Source organism: Canis aureus, chromosome 2 (assembly GCF_053574225.1).
Source record: "Canis aureus isolate CA01 chromosome 2, VMU_Caureus_v.1.0, whole genome shotgun sequence".
NCBI lineage: Eukaryota > Metazoa > Chordata > Mammalia > Carnivora > Canidae > Canis > Canis aureus.
Genome location: NC_135612.1, coordinates 3683442 through 3705882, shown reverse-complemented (window position 1 = coordinate 3705882; position 22441 = coordinate 3683442). Strand labels below are relative to the sequence as shown.

The following is a 22441-nucleotide window of genomic DNA, read 5'->3' as shown; positions in this document are numbered from 1 at the left end:
CTGCCCTTTTTCATGGGATCCTCTTGACTGCACCAGAACGTTATTTTTTTTTCCCTTGTTGTAAATTTCTCTAAGGATATGGTTCTCAACCTTCAAGAACTTTAAGAGATCCTAATTGCTGTTTCCTACCCACAGATATTCTCATCTTACTGAGCCCGTGCAAGGACGTTTAAAAGTCCTCCAGGTGACTCCAAATATGTTGCTAATGTTGAAAACAAGCACTAAGACTCCTAGTCCTCACTGGACAAATACTTTATGTTAAGTACGTCGTATAATCAATACCAGCACTGGGGAGTTTTTAAAGCTCCCCCTCAAGTGATTCCAATGCATAGTTAAGGCTGAGAACTACTGGCATTCACCTTACAGTTTGCTTCATTATCTATCTTATCTACCTGATTGCCAGTTAATAAATGATGTTTCTACTTTTTGATTGCTGATCCCATTCTACTCCTTCATCCTCAACACATGCCATAACACTGAACACACTACAGAAAATAGTAAATAAATATTTAAGTAGATAGTTACTTTCTGGTGGCCTGTTTGATTTTTCCCCATATAGGGTCCATGGATTAGAGGCAAGATCATGTATTGAAATCTCAAATGGGCCACCGTCTTTGCTCAGATTAAATACCCATCTGATAGCCAAAGGCTAAATATTGACCCTCTTGTACCTGCCCTGCAAATGTATACCATCTTTTAGAGAAGAACTAGCTAAGCAAGTTTCCTCCACTGAGGAGAAAAAGAACGTAAGAGATGAGGCAAGAAGCATTTACATTCATTACCACCTTTTTGAGGATTTTGCTGCTGCTTGTTCTGTGGTTGTATTATGATGACATCAATACCAACTGCTGACTTAAAAAAAAAAGATAACACTAAGATAATTAACAAGACACAAATGCTACTTACTGGCCCACCTGAGCTGAGTTTCTAGATTTTTATTACCCACTTCAACCCATCTTGAAAAGAGGATTCAGCCGTCTAGAAATTAGTCTTCATTTCTTTCCCAGGTGCACAATATATCAGGAAAAACCCATTGATGGTCAGTCACAGCAAAGTTTCCAGGGGATGAGTTCTTCCCCATGCAGCGAGGCAACAAATTAGCCCATTGACTCAGTTGTCTGCAGTAGTGTTCAGACTTTGCCTTTCCCAAAATTCACCTCTTTTAAAGTTCTTGTTCAGTATAATACCAGAGCAGTAAGAAGGGTTATTTTGTGAAAATGTATTGCTTTTAAGGATGCAACTGATGTTGAAATGAACTAAGCTCATTAAAATGCAGAAGCCAGGTTCTGGTTCAGGAAGTTGACTGAAAACCTGTATTTACTTCTCCTCTCCAGTGTCTCATAGAAATGACAGTAAAGATACCTGAAGAGGGATAAATACCCATAATAATATGTGAGATTCATCCTTTCTTTTCCTCTTAAAAAAATAAAAAAAAATCTCCTTCAAGAATCCTTTACACATTTCTCTAAAAAGAGTTGATAACATTTCCCATTACCATAAGGATGTAGAAGTTCTCCCTCTTCTTTACCATTTATATGCTCTTCTAGGCTATGTCAGCTCTCCATTATGAGCTGGCTCATCTTTGACGGGTCAAGCTTTAGACTGTCTGCCATGCCCTCAACCCTTTTCAGAAGAGATCATCCCAAAGGGGGCTCACTGTTACATGTAGCCCCAGGGAAATGAACGAGGGTAGCTAATCAATAAATCCACTGGTTGCAGACACTTTAGGGGTCCAGAATGTGAGCTTTAGCTATATAGGAATTCTGAACTCACGGCATTAGAATGAACCGTTCATTTCAGGAACAAAGTGCAGTGCACAAAGAGGAAAGGTAAGACACTGAAGTCATGAATACTCAGGAGCAATGAGGGGCAATAAATAGGAGCCACGGAGAAAAGAGAGGGAAAGTAGAGAGAAGGTAGTGGGAGGAGCAGGAGCAGTAAAAGCAGAGATAAAAAGTAAATGAATGGACCAATAGAAGCTAGATGGGGCTTTGGGGAATCCTTTCAAAAGAGGACAGCCTTGGTCAGCATGCGTCTTTGGTTTTAGCCTTTCATGAAAATGAAAGTCCTATACAGTAAGAATAAGTAATCTGGTTCTGTTTAAGCCACTGTAGTTGAGTTTTCCACTACCTAAAAATGAAAGGTTTCAGGTGATGTATTTTTCCTTTTTATCTTTATGTTTATTTGTTGTCCTTTAGTTTTTAACTATGGACTTTAATGCATAGAATTGGATTCACCTTAAATCTTGCTTAGTGTTACACTACCATCATTGGTCCATTCATAGCTCTCTTTCATTTTCTTTTATTTTCTGGTAACAAACACCCACAAACCACCACACGATCCAAGAATTGGAACATTAACAATGATTTGATTCTCCTATGTCTTCCTCCCCATGGCATGCTCTTGACTTCCTGCCAGAAATATGCATTTTTCTAAAGTTGAGGTCTATCATTATCTTGCTTTCTTATTCATTATATGGATGTACACTTAATCAAAATATTGTTTTTGAACTTTGCTTAAATGGTATCATGTTGTATGTAGTCTAAAATTTGCTTTTCTCATTTAACAGCGTGTTACTAAGATTCATGTATGCTATGCATGTAGTTAAAATTCATTCATTTTCAGTGTCATATAGTATTTAATAATTAATTTTGTGCATTTTCCTGTTTCTGGGCATTTTGTTTGTTTCCAGGTTTTGTTTTTGTTTTTTGTTTTTTTTTTTTCCTGCTGTTACAAGGTTGTTGTAAACATTCTTGTATAAAACTAACTCCTGGTGCATGTTTCTTTGGGTACATACTAAGGAGTATAGTTTCATGCCTCAGGGTATGTGAACACTCAAGTATACAAGATAATGCCAAATTATTTTCCAAACTGGTTGAACCAGTTAATACTCCTACTTGCAACATATGAAACATGCTGTTGCTCTACATCTTCTCTGATATACAGAATGCCAAATTTCTTAAATTTTACCCATAAGGTAGTTATAGTATTTCATTGTGGTCATGCTTTTTAAAGAGTGAATATGTATTGCTTGTAAAATCATGTGTAGAAATAGTAAACATTTTAGATCAGAAGTGCACATCACATACATATAAACCCCAAACTTACCAAGTTCCCCATGCTTCAGTGTCAGTAAGAGAAACATTTCCCACTGATACTATGAGCTGAATATGGACAAGAGCATAGACTATCTAGAGTTTCTTTTTTTTTTTTTTTTAAGATTTTATTTATTCATTCATGAGAGACAGAGAGGCAGAGACACAGGCAGAGGGAGAAGCAGGCTCCATGCAGGGAGCCTGGCCTGGGACTCGATCCTGGGTCCCCAGGATTAGCCCCTGGGCCAAAGGCAGAGCTAAACCGCTGAGCCACCTGGGCTGCCCTAGAGTTTCTTTTCTAAGCTACTTACCAAGACAAACATATATTCTCTGATTCTTTTTTTTTTTTTCCTGTTCAACTGTAAAGCATCTAGCTCTTCAAGGAGATGTAGCCTATGGGAGTGAGGGGAGAAAGGAAAGTCTGGATTTCACTCCTAAGATTTCTTTTGAATTCACAGTCTGATTCCATAGGTTGTGTTTTTGTGACATCAAAGTCACTATTTGAACTTAAGGGGCCAAAAGTGGGTCTGTGGCATCACAAAGAAAAGAGACTTAAGGCATTGGATTGGTTTTTTGTGTTTAACCACTCAGGTTAGCATTTATAGAAAGAGCCCCTCTTCAGCCAGACTATATAATGCAGTTACTTTGAGCTGAAAATCATTTAGAATATCAACTGGCAGGTGTTATATAAACACCAAATGGAAGAGAACATTCCTTTCAAATAGTGCCACAGTAAAACCAACAAGGCTCAAAGAATTGCAGAACTAAAGATGAAAGCCATATAAAAACTTCAGAAATACTGATATTATTAGTGAAATAAATCTACAATATTGAATTTGAGGAAAAAAACCCAAACACCAGCACCATAATGACACCAACAAAAGAAAAACAAAGTCTCTGTGTAAAAGGAAGCAACCAGTATTAAAGTAAATAAAATGCCCTCCTGTAACCAGAAGTACCACTGTTTCCCACAGGTTCAAACTACAGTGCTTTTATGCTGCAAAATTATAGTTTATACTGGCATGTGTGGTTGAGGAAGTAGCAGTGAAAATGTCTCCCTATCTTTTGGAAGAAACAAAAACGAGGTATAATGTAAGAAGGATAAGCTCTTTCCTATAATTTCCCCCAGGACTTAAAGTCAATTCTATCCAACAAGTGTTCGCTTCATTTCTATGTGGAAAGCCCCCTCCTATTTAGTTTGACTTAATTCACGTGAGTTTATTGAACATCTAACGTGGGTCACTGGTGAAGAATGTTAAATCTTTAACGGCATAGAAGGCTCAGTGGCAATGGGGTGATTCGAGTGGGGACAACACTCCATGTGGCTGAAAGGCAGAAAAGACACCAGATGGGAGTTATCATCTGAAAGAGACCTTGAAAGATTGGGCTTGTGGAGATGGCTGCAGACTATGGACTATGTTCCAGATAGGACAGCAGGAGCAAAAGCACGAATATGTAAAATCATTGTACCTTTAAGACAAGAGCACGTAGTTTAGCATAATTGTGGAAGGGCAGGAGGAAGTACTTTTGAAAAGATAAGTGGAAGCTGTACAGGTCAGAATTCTTTAGGTTGAAGGTCACTGCTGCATAAGTAAAACTGGGCAAAGCTCAGAAAGACATGCATCGGCCCACTTCACTGGAAGGACAAGGGCTTGCTCTGGCTTCAGTAAAGCTGGACCCAGGGACCCCCATTTTGCTCTCCAAATTTCACCTCTTTTCTCTCTGTTGGCTTCATTATCATGTTATACTTGTCAACTGCTGGCAGCTCCAATCTTTTATCATTGTTATTTCTAACAGTTTCCACAGAAAATGAGCTTCTCTCTCAAATGTTTGGGCAAAAGCCTCAGAATAGAGACTCATTGTTCTGATTTAAGTCATTTCTGCTTCTCCCTGAACCAATTACTGTGTCTCGGAGGATACGTCACATGTCCACTTCTAGCGCCAAGAAGAGGGATCAGTGCCAACCAAACCATATGGATTAGGGAGGAGGGGGTCCCCACAAGGAACCTTAAAGGCACTTACCAGAAAAGAACTGGCTTCTGGGGAGGAAAAATTGCAGATGTCTCCTCCTGGGGATGTATTTTGGGGGCTCTGAAAGTATTCTGAAGAGCATCCACCTGATTTAGCAATGGAGGGCCATTAAACATTTTTATGCAGAAAAATACCATGATTAGAGCCGTTCCAGAATGATCTGATCCCAGGATGGGGGACAAGGAATAGATGAGAGTGACTGAAAGTCAGATGAGAGACGAGAGGAACCAGTGATAATGTCTGAAAAAGAAAATGAGGATATGAACTAGAAGGGCTGGCCCTGATGTTTGAAAGATGATGGATTAGAGACATTTTGTAAGTCATATCAATTGGTTATTGGCTGAATTCTGTGGACAAGATAATGAGGCATCAAAGATAATTGTTGTTTTCAAACCTAGTCAACTGGAGAAACAGGGGCATCAGGAGAAGTTATTTGGGAATAAAGGTAGTTTAGCTTGTCAGTGCTGAGTTTGAGGATGAGTGGTACACCCGGTAGAGGTCTTATCAGGCAGCTGAGGAGTGAAGTCTAAGTGGAATCCAGAAGCAGAGGCAGGTCCAAACAGTGGGAAACACCCAGGTCATCCCAGGAGCAGAAAGGTTGGGACAGGCAAGAACAGTCCTGAAACTGGGAGTGACCAATCCAACTGGTTTCTTATGTTTGTGGCCAGAAGTTGTGTGTAAGGTTCCTACAGGTTTTGAAGAGTCATCAAGGGCCTGGGCTTTTGCCCAGTTGGTCGCTGTGGACAGGTAACAGAGACGAGGAGAGAGGACAAGGCAGAGTGTGTGACCAGCTGTTTCTTCTCTTGATCTCTCCCCTAATAATCGAAAGTTCTCATTTCTTCCACTTTCTTAACTTTTCATTCCTCATGTACATTCTGATCCTCCAAGTCTGTTAGCCAGTCTGCAGAATTTTTCCATTCCCCAGTCTCTAGCTAGTTGTTACCAAAATAGCTCCTCTGTGGATTATCAGTTTCCCCACATTTGTCATATTCACTCCAATGGCTCCTGTGAAGGAAGCCATCCTAACATGAAACTAAGGTCTTTGCCATTTGCCATAGATCAGAGTTGCTGGGTGACTGTGGCTGAGTTACTTGCCTTTTGAAACCTGTTTCCTTATCTGGAAAAAAAAAAAAAAAAAAAAAAAAAAAGCATTAGTAGCCACACCTGCTGCATAGGATTGTCTTGAAGATTACGTGAAATACATGTGGTACAGAAGCAATAGTGTTGTGTTTAACTTGCTTGGTTATGTGTCCTAGTGAAAAATAATTGATGAGGGAGAAGTTCAAAGCTGTAGAAGTATTCAGTCTTTCTGTTCTTGAATTTTTCACTTCACTCGTTAAAGGATTTTCCTCCATACCTCTCTCCACCCCAGAATCCCGTGGACACGTTTGAGAGTCTTAAGGAGTCTTCATTCCCACAGCGTCGTTGTTCCTGGCCAGATGGAAGCGTGAGATGCCTCTCCTTTCACTTCACTGTGAGCACAGTGAGGCTGTTGTCATGGTGAAGACCCTCACCAGGTTCGGGCGTGCAGGAGCAGAGGAAGATGGGAGGACCTTCCAGCCCCATGAGCTGCTATCTTTTTCCCAAATTTCATGAATAAATCAGAATACTATTTTATTTATTTTTCAGAATACTGTTTTAGCATAAATTCTAGCCAAGAACATAGGGTATGGTGTGGGGTGGGCGGGCGGATATATTGTCATTAGATGTACTGCAGGAAGGAGCCTGGGTACCGGTGTGGGAGTCTCAGAGCAATGCGGGGCCGGGGGTGGGGGGGTGGGCAGGCTGCTGGTGATGAGCTCAGGTATACAGGTGGTCGGGGAAGACAGGTGATGTAAGCGAACCTATGCCATATGGGGGAGAGGTAAAAGGCAAGACTTTCTCCTTTGTCTGTTTGCTACAGATTAATGTCAAAATCTCCATCCTCCTTGTCTTTTAAATCTTGTATCTTGCTAGAAAGAGTAAAGCAGAAGGATGTGGACGGCCACACAGGTGACCTTGGAGGGGACCAGGAGGTGTGTGTGTGCTGCAGATGGGGACCACGCACAGCAGCACAGCAGCTCCTCATCCCCACAGTGGGCCCAGGCCAGCGCCGAGTGTATGCGTAAGAATGACTCTTTAATGAATCTCGCTGTTTTGAAAAGGCTGTTCATCTGTCAAGCTGACCAAAATAAATAGAAGCCCTAAAGAAAAGCCCTTCTCTTTAGCACATGATTACAGCCAGAGCTGACGTTCCACAGAATGTAATGATTTATTCAGCCGGAAGATGACTGGTTGCAGGGCAACAGGGGGATTTTCTTCTGCAAGAATTTCTGTCGTGGCCTTTTTTGACCCTTCACCCTGGTGATTGAAATTTAAAAGTAAAATGAATGCATTTGCCATGAGTTATTGAGTTTTCCTACCCTGCACTTAGTATAGCTTGCTGTTGGGGGGAAAATAGGATAAAGGGCTCTGTTCAGTCAAATGTCTGAATTAATGATGTCCCCAAGCATCTTGGATTTAGACGGTGGATTTGAGGATGTAGAGAACTTGGGTGTTTTCGATAAGGCATGCAGCTTTACTGGGCCTTATTAGAGAAAGAGAGGCATATCAGCAAATTGATGGTGAGACTACAGTGAGGCAGGCAACTGCAGCAGGAGAGGTGATTTTAGGCTGCTCCAATGAACCAGGCAATCATAGTTTCCAAGCCCTCTCTGCTCTTGCTGACCTCGTTTTAGGAAACTGATTCCCAGAAGCACCAGCTTTGGCCTTACCAGAGGGGGTGGTAGAAAGATAACAAATTGTATTAACCTTAATTAGATATACCAAAACAAATTTGGTGATTTAATTGAAAAAGAATGGGTCTCAATTAGATCATGGGGCGGACAAGGCCAGAAGGAACCATAAGGCAGTCCTTTATTTCCCTGAAATTGCTTTAGAGATAATTTTTATATTTAAACCAAAAGTTTCCAAGATCTTTTTTTTTTTTTTTTAGATTTTATTTATTTATTCATGAGAGACACTGAGAGACAGAGAGAGGCAGAGACACTGGCAGAGGGAGGAGCAGGCTCCCTGCGGGGAGCCTGATGTGGGACTTGATCCCAGGACTCCGGGATCACGACCTGGGCTCCAGGCAGATGCTCAACCCCTGAGCCATCAAGGTGTCCCCCAAGATCTTTTTTTAAACGATAGTCATCTGACACTATGAGAAAGGCCACATCAGAAAGTCACAACAAATGTATATTATAATAATATGTGATGGACAAATACCTATGCACCCGGGACCAGCCTGTGTTGGCGTGTTTTTTCCAGCTCTAAGTTTTTCCCTGAAGCCATCAGCATCAATGACAAGGCAACTTAAAGACAGTGAGGCTAGAAATACAAACGTCCACATTAAACAGCTGGGATATGTAGCATAATTTAGAGAACAGTGTCTGATTGGAACTAGAAACACCTTTTTCCAAGACAGGTGCTTGAGCAGCCTTGAGCACAGCAGCCTCACACTGGAAGGGTAGAGAGACAGCGGAGAGGCTTCCTAAAATTCTTTTATCCACTGAGCATCCTTACTGTGCATCACGTGCCGAGGGATTATACGTGGAATCAAGGTGCTTAAGAGTTTGAAAAGAGTTTGGGACCCACTGAGCTGCCTGGCAAATCAAGATGTGACTACAGTACCTGACAAACATTAATTTAGCAGCGCCCATTAAGAAGTAAGCCCCATGGGGAAGGGAATTTTGCACGTTAGACTAGTATTATGGTTACAATAAGAACAAAGACAGCAACGATAGCAGCTACTCCCTATTGAGGACCTGTGATGCATAGCACAATGGTCCAGTTTTCAAATATTAGCTCATTTAATCTTTCACCAGCCTTATGATATAGATATGATCCTCATTTCATGGCTGAGGAAACTGTGATTTGGATTGGAAAATCAACTTGCCTGACATCACACAGAGCTGAAGGCTTAGAGGAGCAAAGATGAAACCCGAATCAGCCATTGAAGAGCAGGTAAGAGGGCACGGAGGTGGCCAAAAAAAAAAAAAAAAGAAACATGGAAAAACAGTACAAGGTTAGTTTGATGCAAGTCATGGGGCAGGTTCCTGGTTTGGCAGCTGTGCCAGGCCCAGACAAGGGAATCACGAGTAACAGAGAACGATCCTGCTGGATAGCATCCGGTCTAACGTGTATACCAGTCGCATGGCAGTCACTTTAAAATGCAGACTCTGGATTCAGCATTTCTGACAATCTTCCAGGTGATATGATGCCCTTGTCTAAGGCTTCAATTTGAATAGTAAGAATTATCCATTAGTCTCAAATGCTGGTCTGAGAACCAGTGCTCAGCAGTCCATGACGTCCATAGCTAAAACAAGGATGGTAACAAGCTGAATTCTTTTATGGTTAACTTTATTCAGTTTTTCCTGATTATTTATGTTGTTATAATTCACTTTCTCTGGAACACAATACTCCTAAGCTAGACTAACTATATGAATATCAGAATTAGTCATAGACTCAAACTCTGGCAACCCTGTGCCAGTCTCCAGTTGTTTTTGTTTTTGTTTTTGTTTTTTTCCAAAGAAGCCTAGGAACCACTGATCTAATCCAAACTCTCATTTTATAAACAGGGAAATGGAGAATGGAGAAGTGCTTTACCAATTAGAAGATACCGGCTGAATCTTCTGGCCCTGAAAGGTAAAAAGCTATAGCTACAAAGAGTAGGTACACTAAAATACACCACAGAGAGCATTACTGGTCATGTTGAGAAACCTGGATTTTATAGTACAGGCAAAGGCAAATTATGGAATATTTTGATAAGGGGAAGTGACATGATGAAAATTATGAGTTAGGGGAACTGATCTGGCAACAAAGTACAGCCTAAGTGCCTAGAGGCAAGGAGATAAATGCAGAGTCTAATGCCTGATGATCTAGAAAATAGACTCTAAGATTCCATCACTTATAAAAAGCACTTATGTACCCCAAAGAAAAATTCCTATCAGTAAAATGGTAACAAAATGATGTATCATTTTATAATTTTATTTTATGCACATCGAATTGCTCTTATATACTTACTTGGACATTGTTTTTATTTTTATCATGTATGACTTTTGAGCATTTATAAAAATATGAGCCAAATGAATTGATTAAGGCCATAGTTCCCAAAACATGTAGCAGGCCTCCTTGAGGAACTTAGAGTGATATCATGGGATGGTTTATATTTTCAAAGGAAAACAGTGATACTTGGACATGGGTTAGACACGGCACCAACTATGAGTTTGAGGTTATTCTTGATTTTAACATTAGATCAGGCTACATTCTACATTCCTTTTGATGACATTGTATTTTGTGAGGCTGAAGGCCATTGCTGAGAAAAAAGCAAATACCAGATTTCCAGTTATGAAATAAATAAGTCATGGAGATGTAATGTATAGCATGGTAACTATAGTTAATGCTATATTGGATATTTGAAAGTTTACCAAGAGAGTTGATTTTTTTTTCAAAGGGAGTTATTCTTAAAAGTCTTCATCATAAGGGAAAAATTATAACTATGGTAATGGATGTTGACTAGATTTACTGTCATGATCATCATGCAGTATATTAATAATAAATCATTGTATACCTCAAAATAATATAGTGTATATCAATTATATTCATAAAAATAAGCAAGTAATGCAAAAAGAGTGTGAACAGGATTAAGACTTGTGCAGTGCCCAAAAGCATACCTACTCCATTAGAAGATAATTCTAGTTTTTAAAGAATGAAACAAAAATATTATTTTTTTCAGATTTTCAAATGGCTACTAAATTGTTGGACCTAAGTATTTTATAAATGGACCTCTTAGATATTTCTCTTGGCCTCATGGTTATGAAAAAGTACTGAGACCCTAGAAATGTGGTGAACCAGGCAAGTTTGGGAATCTGTGGGTTAAGGTGTTCCTAAAGCTTTTTTGCATTCGGAGTGCAGCTCTTCTGGATCATTCTTTGATTCAGAGTAGTCTGCACCCATGTTTTTATCTGTACGTTATCCCCTGTGCGGTCAGATGCATTGGTGATGCATCCTTTTTTTTAAGAATGTTCCACTAAAGTCACTGCAATTTTTTTCAAGCCCCATTCTTTCTGAAAATTTTGTTTCTGAAAAACATCTCAGGGTGTTTAATAGAGGTTTTAAGATCATAATCAGGACTCATATTCCTTCCTTAAACAGTCTGTTAGGAGATAGCAGTTGAGAACAGCGAATTCCATCCTACTACCAGGAAAAATATGTCAGAAAGAGCTAACATAGTCAATGACAAATGCACTACAACTGCTATCTGGCCAATAGCGATTGTAAATTGCCACAGGGTATAAAACCTGTTTCACTTGCAAATATGTTTAAACGTGAAAAAAGATATATTTATCAACAAACCATCTATCTATCTCACACTGTTATGGGAGTTGAGGTAATAATGTGGAAGGATGATTTATAAACCACAAAGCACCACCAAAAGTATTTTGATGAGGCACCAGGTGATAAGGGCCTGAACAATACCACCTTCAAGGGTATTGAAAGAGGCTGTAGAAAAAGGGCTACAAGAAAAAAGATAAAAAAAAAAAAAAAAAACAAAAAAAAAAAAAAAGAAAAAGGGCTACAAGGTGGAAGCACTGAAATAAAATAAAATCAGTGGGATTTTAAAATCAAAACACAAAGTAGGTTGTTTAGCAAGTCTCAGCTCAAGACTGTCCTGTAAGTGCTTGGTGAGGTAGTATGAGAAATGTACGACCCATCTGACAGCCCACTGGTCCCCTTTTTTATATCCCCTTCCACAGTTAGGGCTTATAGACTCAAGTTTTGTACTCCGGACCCTGATATTTATTCAATGGTAAAATCTAGAGTTCTTGGTAAAATTATGATGGGAGGGGAAAAAAAAGTTCTAGATATTTATAGCAAATCACTCACACATTTCAGTTTTGAAAAGCAGTTTAATTAAATTTGTAGTTACTGTATAAATTTACTGGTTTCGGTAGAACCAGACCTGGATTACATGTTCTGATGATACCTTTTAGTAGCTATATGATTTTGGACCTCCAAACCTCAGTTTCCCTATTTCATAAAATAGGACTAATTATAATATCAATCCAAAGGGTTGTAATGAGGATTGAATGAGATAAAGCACAAGTCACAGTGCTTGGCTCACATTTAGGATTTAAATGTCAAAGAGGCAAAGATACTTTAGTTCTTTTGCCACCTCTTTGGCAGGGTTGGAATACTTTCTCATAGGAATTTGTTCCCATGCTAAAAATTTTGTTTAGAAAAGTTTCATGACTGATTAATGAATGGAAGCAAATGTGAGTTATATGTAGGATCTTTCCACTGATTCTATCTTCACTCGTTTGCCATAGTCTGCTACCATCATGTTTTTTCCAACTCAAAATCCTTCTAGCTGAAAATCTTCTTTCCACCCTTGACTCACTGGAATCTGTTCTCCACCCTCATTTTTAAATGTTCTTCCAATTCTGTCACTACTCAGGTTAAAATCCTTCCAACAGTTTCTCATTTCACTGAGAATAAAACTCTAATGCAATACCTAGATTTTCCAAGTCTGGTGTTCCACCTCGCCTCCTACCCTATGGCTTCTCTCCAACAGCGTTCATCTGCCTTCTGTTCCTTCAGCACGCCAAGCGCATCTCCATTGTGGGGACTCTTAGGTTCCCTGGGCATAGCACTAGTCACTCTCTGATATTTTTCTCATTCATCACTTTATTTATTTAACAGCCATGTTTTCTCTACCTACCCCCCAGTTCCATCCCTCAAAGTGTGAACTCCAGGACAGCAGACATTGTCTTGCTCTTTGCTATCTATCCAGTGCCTAAAGCATTACCTGGCACATGCTAAGCATTCTATAAATGATGGCTTAATCATGAATGAACACATAAAAATTAAACATCAGCACAGTACCATTACATAGTTACCCTTTGGGGTAGACATTTCTTAAAAGACAATATTCTATAAGCAATAAATAACAGTACATTTTATAATTTATATCTGGTAGTGAATGATTGAAAGAGTCCTGCCCAGGTACTGACAGACTGAATTTGCACAAAGCCAAGAAACTGATATCTTAGGGCCATTTTCCTTTGTTTTAGAAGTATTTAGTAGCCAAGAGCTCACTGTAGTGTTTTTCCTTTTATACCTGGGAGGCCTTCTGTTTCTAGTTCCTAAAAGATTTCCTTGTCAGTTTATTTGAACAAACAATACATTGCAAAGACTTACATGTCATAGCAATTTGAATCCCAGCCAGTTACTGAATTCTCCTAGTATTTAACAAATAAGCCATTCTAAGATACCAGCCTGGAGTGTGCTCTGAATAGCCATCAAATGGAGATACATGGAAATTTATCTTTCCATGTATCTGTACATGTATGGCAATCAATCTCTGCCTTTCATTTCCTTTATTTGTTGTTGGTAGAGAAAATTTCAATTTACAATAGAAATTTATATCTTTGGGGATCCCTGGGTGGTGCAGCGGTTTGGCGCCTGCCTTTGGCCCAGGGCGCGGTCCTGGAGACCCGGGATCGAATCCCACGTCGGGATCCCGGTGCATGGAGCCTGCTTCTCCCTCTGCCTGTGTCTCTGCCTCTCTCTCTCTCTCACTGTGTGCCTATCATAAATAAATAAAAGTTAAAAAAAAAAAAAAGAAATTCATATCTTTGAATTCTTTACTCACAAAGCTGGCAAAAACTGGGGGCCAAACACATTCATTCCAGTATGAAGGACTAGTCTCTTTCAAGCACTCAGCAGTAACAGCTTATAAATCTGTCTGCATAATAGTCCTTCTTCAAGGAAAATCTTTAACATAATTACTGGGAAAGTACAGCAGAAGGAAATAGTCGTCAAACCCTGAATCAATGTAAAAAGATTCTATTCAATTTATTTACATTAAAATGTTTATTGAACAAGCACTATTACCCTCCAACTATAGGCAGTTATCAGGTCAGACATCCAAGGTGGAAGAAAGAGCCTTGGGAACAGCATGTAAAATGTCAAGCACAAGGCTAGTAGACACATGGAAGGTGTCTACTCAACAAATACTGGCTTTCCCCTCAAATCTGTTGGTTCCTCCCATGATTCTGGGGATGTGTAACTCAACTCAGATATATGCTGAAGTGGGTAAAGCAGAGGCAGCACCTCAGTGTGACAGTATTCTGTGCCTAGAACGGAGCAGGACACTTAGTTCATAAAATCTCATTTCCATCCTTGTAGGTAGATATTTTATTCCCCTTTGCCAAAATAGGAAATGGAGGCACCGAGAAACTAAATAAACTGCCAATGATATGTGGTAGACGCAGAATGCAAACTAAATTCTGATCATTCACAGCCAGATTTATTTCATTCAAAACACATTTATTAATCACCTAAACCCTTGAGGCTGAGGATTCAAACAAACAGGACATGCTCCAGATGCTCAAAGAGCTCTCACCTAATGTGGGATGAAATGTACAAAACAAGTAACATTTTTAAAGTGAAAATATTTTGGGGTATATGGGTAGCTCAGTGGTTAAGCATCTGACTCTTGATCTCTGCTCAGGTCATGATCTCAGGGTTGTAGGATGGAACCCTGTGTTGGGCTCAATGCTGGGCATGGAGCTGCTTAGGATTCTCTCTCTTCTTCTCTATCTGCCCGTCCCCCCGCCAGAAAGGAGAAAATATAATAACAGAGGTATGTGTGACAAAAGAGAAGACGTCTCAGTTTGCCAGGGTGAAGTGAGGGTGGGCGATAGTGAAGACTTCCCCAGGGTGTGGTAACAGATGAGTCTTGAGGAAATACACAAACACCCCTGGGGCAATCTCCAAGAGGAGGAGAATGAGGAGATGGGGTGGTATGGGAGTGGGGAGGGGAGGAAGACAGCCTGGGTGTTGGGAACTGCAAATGCTAGGTCCAGAGGACTTTAGGGGATAGCAGGTCTTTCCCTTTGGTCTGGAATATGAGTGTATGGCCGTGGCAGGAGATGAGCCTGAAGAAGGGAGCAAAGGCCAGGCAAAAAGGGTTTGTGTCAGGCTGAGGGGTTCAGACTTTACCTTGTAGGTAATGGAGACCCAGTGAAAGATCTTAAGCAGAGAGATGACGTTCTCAGAGAGGTATTGCCTAAAAGCCTCCCATCAGTGGTACGGAAGAAAGACTAGAAAGAGACATATTCAAGGAGGCAGGGAGACCTGAGAAAAGGCTTCTGTACCAATCCTGGCAAGAGAGGCTGAGGCTCTGAATCAACAGCTCAGAAATGTCCCTGTCTGGGTGCTCTCCACTGTCCAGTTTAGCTTGGTGTGCGCCTTGTAGCAGCTCTGGACCCTTGGCAACGTTAACCAACTTCTAGGGACAGGAGAGCCCTGTTTTCAGCCAGTGTCTGGCACTCACTCTTCTGTTCAGTCCTCCAGTTGGATTTTATGTAAGTTGTTGTCCCAGTGATGTTGACCTTGCAAGGGTTCTGAAATTCGCCTATTAGTCACTACTTGCATCAAGTTAAGGAGACTCCTATTAGGGTACAGCAGATTCCCTAGGAGGAATGCAGCATTATCAGCCACTAATGCCCTGCCCTTAACTGCTTTGCCAGATTAATTGGGTGGCTCCCCAGCAGGGCCTTAATCAAAGGGAGGGCAGAACAGAGTAAATGAGATTCAGAGCATTGGACCCAAGCTAGGGAGAAAGAACTGTGCTCAGCAATCTGGGCAGAAATGGAGTATCAGATAGACGGAAGGAGAAGGTCAGGAAAGAGGGAGGAGCAAAGAACTTAAATACAAAGGAGACCAGATGGGCTCCTCAGGCAAAGAACCCACTTAAAATATCCCTTTCACGGGCAGCCCCAGTGGCGCAGCGGTTTGGCGTCGCCTGCAGCCCAGGGCGTGATCCTGGAGACCCTGGATCGAGTCCCATGTCAGGCTCCCTGCATGGAGCCTGCTTCTCCCTCTGCCTGTGTCTCTGCCTCTGTGTGTGTGTGTCTCTATGAATAAATAAATAATAAAAATCTTTAAAAAAATATCCCTTTCACCTCTCTTTAGGACGTTCCTCTGTCCTAAAGAGAGACCATCACCTGAAACAGGAATGTAGAACAGTCAATATCATCCCTTCATTTCATCCAGTTCTTACAATATGCTGAACAGAGTACTGGATGCTTTCTATGCATTTTCTCAGTTAACCCTTACTACCATCCTATGAGCTAGGTTTCCAGGTTTCCCAGGAGGAGACTGAGCCTCAAAGAGCTTAAGGAAATTGCCCACGATCATTCAGCTGAGTCACAGAGTCAGGATTTGAATTTAGATGCTTCTGGTTCCAAAGTCTTAACCAGCAACCCAACAGCTTCACTACTCCAGTATGCACTACCTCAGCTCTTCTGACTGCTATGGGGTCAGCCTTTAGAGGTAGTCTTGGCCTTTAAGAACCACTGGATGCATTTTAAAAGGCTCCAGCCCCAGTTTAGCTCCCACCTGTACTACATTCCTTACCATTGCCCAGAGCTGCACTCTGTGGCTCATGAGAAGACTCATTATCCCTGCAGTTTGAGCATGAACAGAAGAACGTACATCCCGAGGAAGCTGCTGGATTCTTCTGGCAGTAAGAAGATAGAGCTGGGATTACAGTCCAGGTCTATCTAACTTTAAAGCAAATGCATGTCTACTTTCTGACTCTCTCAGGAGATGATACTAGTGTTGAACTTGAATGATGGGTCATAAAGGTAAAGAGTGAAAACTGTAGGCAGAGGCAGTACCCTAGGCAAAGACGTGTAGGCATGATGCAGGAAAAAAAAAACAAAAAGCTTGGAGAATGATGAGGAGCTTAAGGTGCTTTTGGTAGAAAATAGCAGATGAGAATGGAAAGGTATTTGGGATGATGTTGAAAAGGTGAGGACCTGGGAAACACCCAGTGGAAGAGAATACCCTTGTCACTGAGATGATGCAAACATCTGATAAATATTGAGAGGACAAAGACTATAGTGGAGTTGGCTGGTTATTACTAAATTGTGCTGAAGCCTTACAGAGGGATAATTAGAAATCCTAATAAGATCTGTTAACAAACAGTTAAAGACTAAATGTGAAAGCTGACCTGATAGTTCACAAAAAAGCACTTCTCTCTTGCAGTGGGAGAGCAGTCACAGCTGAGGAGCAAAATCAAGATCTGATCATTGAGGTTGCTGGACTCTAGTGATATTTAAATGTTCACAGTCAAAGCTGCTCTTATATACTAGGGTAAGGACTGATGTTGGGAAAACCTGGGACCCTGAAACATGAAATGGAGACATCTGAGTGAGTGCTTCTGTGGATCTTAATTCTGTAGAACCCCCTGAAGCCTCAGAGCTTGAAGAGGTGGGCCATCTCTCTGGAGAAAGAGTTAGGAGCTCCAGCAGGGAAGATTGTACTGAGCTCTTTTCTCCATGAAGCCATAGGTAACGGCCCCCCTCAGGAGTTCATCCCACCTTTACTCCTGGCTGCCAGGCTAATTAATTACTAGGGTTAAATCCCCACACAACTTGGCTGGGAACATGCTGAGCCTGCGAAGGAAGGAAAGAGATTTTGGTTAAAGAAGCTGGAAGAAGTAGCCAGAATGTATACACATAGGCTAGGGGAATATCCCTGGGATTGACTTTGAAGGTGCTCGATCAAAGGGCCAGAACATAAAGCTGGAGTAGCAAAAAACCAGAAGGTGATGCTTTCTCAAGACATAGAATTTATTGCTCTGGCATGGACCCAAGGGGATGAGGCAAACTTTCCACTTGGGTGACTCTTTGAAGCCTGGGGGGAAAGTGACGTCTTGTGCTAGACAATGGAAATGCCTGAGTTGCTGCGCATATGGTAGAGGAGGGAATAAAAAGGCTGCAGGAAGTGGGATGCTGGAATAAATATGTGAAACCGAAAAGCCTCCTGTGGGATAAGATTCCATAAAGGGCCCCAGAGCATGTTCCATTCACCAAGGCCATCAGAAAGATGCACCGGCAGCACTCAAGGCTCAGTGGTGGCCTCCTCTGCAGGCCAGGGTTGATGGTAAGGGAGATGGTCTCGGAGCTTCATTTCTCATGATGGGGAAGCGAAGTAATGGAAGCCAAGCAGTGATGCTCAGCGACTAAAAGCCCGCAGGCCACAATTATAACAACTGAAAGGGAGAGTGGGGCAGCCAACAATGCTTGACTTCAGGGAGTTCTGGAAAAATTCATAGAGGGAAAATTGGCCAGGGTTGCCTAATATCTACAACCAGAAGCTTGAGCAAGTAGGCTACCCCTCCACCATAACTACACCAGGACCACTGTCCCAGATCATATCTAGGACTGTATGTGGGGCCCCTTATGACTAGCTGTGGGTGGAGGAAATGTCTAGACTTGGTTTGCATATGGATCAGCTTAGGATGTGTGTACGAGCTAAAAATGGATGGCCGCTGTATAGCCATATTCAGGGATGGCCTTGAAATACAATGGAAAAGGAAAATCTTCCTAATGAGCAGGTGATATGCCTCATCATTTACTTTGTGTGCAAGGACATGTGGCCCAAGAAGACAATATATGTATATATTGATAGAGATTGAGATTCCTGGGCAGTGACAAAGCTTAACCAGATGGCCAGGGGCCTAGAAGAAACAACACCGGAAAATCAGAAATAAGAAGTTCTGGGGTAAAAGCAAATAGATAGCATATGGCAGTAGGTACAAAGAACAAAGATTTTCACACATTGATGCCCAGTAGAAAACATGAACTATAGAGGAGACAGTGAACAACAAATAAGAAAAAATGGCAGTTGACATTCACTAGCTTTCATCACTGTCACCTCAGAACTGGAATGATGGGCACATAATCAGAGTGGCCCAGTGACATCAATGGAGACTACACAAGAATATGACAGCATGTATTCTCATTTGCCAACTGCTACTGTCTCTACATGTCCAACCTTTGAGCATCAGAAACTAATCAGTGCTGATCCCCAATCTGGCACTATTCTTTCAGCAAATTGACAGTCTTCTTGGTGGCAAGTGAACTACATTGAACCCCTTTCACTTTAAAAGGTTCACCCTCACAGGAATAGATATTTATTCTAGATATGAATTTGCCTTTTCTTTCCATGGATCCTCACACAGCGTCACTGTCTTGGGGCTTATAGGATGCTTGATCCCTAGGACGAAATCCATATAACATAGCATCCAATCAGGGAAGCCGCTGCTCAGCTTAGAATTTACTGTTTGCCTCACCTAGTGCACCTTCCAGAATCAGCCAACCTCAGAAAGTAGTAGAACAACCTACTGAAGACACATCTGAAATAACATTCTTGGATGCAGTGCTCTGTGAGGATGGGGTGCCACCAGGGACTGCTAAATGGCCTCTTTGGGAAGAACACATGGATCTGGAAACCAAGAAGTAGGAATGGCCCCACTTATCACTCTCAGTGACCCAGTGAAAATCTCCGTGTTTCTCATTCTTTCAACTCTGGACTCTGCAAGGTTAGAGGTCCTGGTCATCAGGGGGTGCATTTTTATGAGGAGACAAAGTAAAGACTCCCATGAACTGTAAGCTCTGACTGCCTCCAGATCACTGTGGACTCCTTATGCCCACGTACTGGCAGGTAAGATGGAGTCACCATCTTGACAGAGACAATTTAACCCGACCAGCAGGAAGGGGTAGGGCTACGTGGTGAATGGCATGTGCAGCAACCACAGCCTGAGAAGATTATGATTTCCACGAGATCAGACCCATCAGGAACAAGACTTTGGGCTGTGCCAACACGACTGGCAGAAGTGATACTTAGAATGAGAGGAGAGAAAAGATGATTATCATTGAGGCTTGAGATCAATGGTGGTAATAGGGCCTGTAGTTTATCCCCATAGGAGCTCTCCCTCTTCTAAGTATCTCTTCAGGAATAGAGGTACGTGAGGACCACAGAAAACATGAATGGAGAAGTGAATCTGTGCCGCATACGGTGTAAAGTGTGCCGTCATGGAGATGTGCCGTCCATGTCTCTGGAAACATAGTTGATGGATGAATTCTGTCTTCTACCCTGGAAACACCGAAACCCTACTTTCCACATACTGCCTCTGATCGCACGGAGCACAGCAGAGTCATAGAGCCAGCCCTGCTAGCTCAACACAGGAGTCCTCTAGCAGGAAGCTTTGGCTCAGGGATGTCGCATCAGCACAGCTGAGATTTTCTTAGAGCCGCATTTTCAAAAGCTGTGGCTTTTCCCATCCAACCCTTCTTTCCTCCTCTCCTTTCACAGTTGTCAGATCTGCAATGTGATTTAAGAGCTCTCTGCCTACTCCAACCCCTTTATCTTGGACAGGCATTTCCCTCAGTAGATCTCCTGCATGTCTGATCCCATCTTGGTAAGCATTTCCAGAGGTCCTGAACTGATGCACCCAATATATGTTCCAGAAAACAAGGATCATGCCTGTTTTATTTACTACTGTATCCCCAGTACCTAGCCCCATACCTTGTAATTGCAATATACTCATTACTAATAGCATCAGTAACATGGTAGCAGGGAGACCCAGACTGGATGGAAATGGAGACAATCTGCAAGTCCAGGACACTTGTTCAGGAATACTGAAAGGGAAAAGTAGAAGGGAAGTACGGTTGAGGGTTGAAGGTGACTAGAAAAGAAAGCAGAATTGAAAGGGACACCTTTGGGATTGGAAAGGCTTACTTGTATAAGCTGAGGAGAAGTCATTGAAGAGGGAAATACTAAAGGTACAACAGAAATGGGATAAAATTAAAGAAATGAGGAACAAGGTGAGGATGGGGGCAGGGAAGGGTGAGAAATTGAGCAACTGCCTTGGAGTCTCCGTGTTTCTAATGTTATAGGACAAAGGATCATCTACTGAAAGAGAGAATGGGGAGTGAGGGGTAGTGGAGACCAAGGGGGGACTGGATGAAACAGCCCCTAATGGTGAATGGACACAAGAACATTCTGGGACACGTGGAAGCCTGAGGTGGGGAGGGGCCTCTGCTGAGGCTGGGACCATGCGTCTGTAAAATCAGCCATGGGATTTTCTTCAGCATCCTCTAGGGGCCCCTGTATAGAACTGGAAGTGTTAGACAACTCTGATGGTACAGTACGGGTTAGACTCTGAGGGGGACAATGGTGAGCAAGAAGGGGTGCTGGTACCTTATTTTAAACAGTGATTTACCAAAATCCAGATCTGAAGGAAGGAGACTTACTCCCACTTGATGGAATAATTAACCGACCACCTTTATTCCCACATCTTGTCTAATTGTCCCACATGAAAGTATTTTCTCCCCACAGATGAAGTCTTGAAGGCTCAGAGAGGTTTAAGGAACATGCCCAAGTTCCTTCAACTTGTGTATATGGAAACACTCTTCCAAGGTTTGGAATTGACTTGAGTTGGGGTGGAGGTGAGGCGAGAAGATGCTTAAATCTCATCTATATATTATTTTATACCTATGAATGTGTACTTATTTAGGATTTTATACTTATTCTTAGGAATATTTAAGTAGGGAGGCTATGACTTATATGGTTAGGTATGGTTAGGTACTTACATGGTTAGGTCATTAAATAAGTAGTAACTACCCTGACTTGTCAAAAACTGATGAGCAAGTGTTTGGGCTGAATTCCATTTTCTTCCTCTCTTTTAACAAACATCAGGGCTATTATATATATAAATAAATAAATGATTTTTACCGAGCAGGTAGAGACAGTTTTGTAGGCAAGCATGCCAATCTTTGTTATTTATGGAATGAGACATCATATCTTCTTAAAGTAGTTGGCAATCTATGTGGATTTCACTTTTTTTTTTTTTTTTTTTAAGATTTATTTAAGAGAGAACAGGTGAGTAGGGGGAAAGGGGCAGAGGGAGAGGGAGAGAAAGAATCCCAAGCAGACTCCCTGCTGAGTGCAGAGCTGGAATGGTTCTGAGTCCCAGTCAGCCTGACCTCGTGACCTGAGCTGAAGTCAAGGGCTGGCTGCTAAACCACCTGAGCCTCCCAGATGCCCCTGAATTTCACATTTCTTAATGTGCAGTTATTAAGTGAGTTTATGGTTTTGACTGTTGCTCTCATGTTAACTGTAATATATCATAGATAGTAGCTGGGTCAAGGAGGTTTTTCTAAAAGAGAACAGGAACAGTTTGCCCTGGCTATGTTCACAATGGGTTCTGGTAGAATTTTAAGAAGTTTTGCAAATGAGATTGCTCTTAGCAACTTGTTTGCTCATTATGAGGCCCTTTATCCATTATCTGGTAAAGATAATTTGAGTCAAGTAAAGGGTGAAGTTCAAAATGAAAGCAATAAAGGATTTATTTTCAAATCTGATGATGACTATGTTCCCATAAGCATTCTAGTGAATTTAGATTTATGGACATATGTGACTCTGCAACACAT

General features: G+C 41.5%; 1 long non-coding RNA gene across 1 annotated transcript in view; it reads left to right on the top strand.

Annotated features, from left to right (window-relative positions):
- Nucleotides 1-7082: 7082 nt before the first annotated feature.
- The window catches only part of LOC144290008 (uncharacterized), a 43271-nt gene continuing 27912 nt past the window's right edge, over nucleotides 7083-22441 (top strand). The window contains exons 1-3 of the long non-coding RNA XR_013357891.1: nucleotides 7083-7230; nucleotides 8975-9113; nucleotides 9728-9794. This is a non-coding gene — a long non-coding RNA (uncharacterized LOC144290008). The remainder of the gene's footprint in view (nucleotides 7231-8974; nucleotides 9114-9727; nucleotides 9795-22441) is intronic.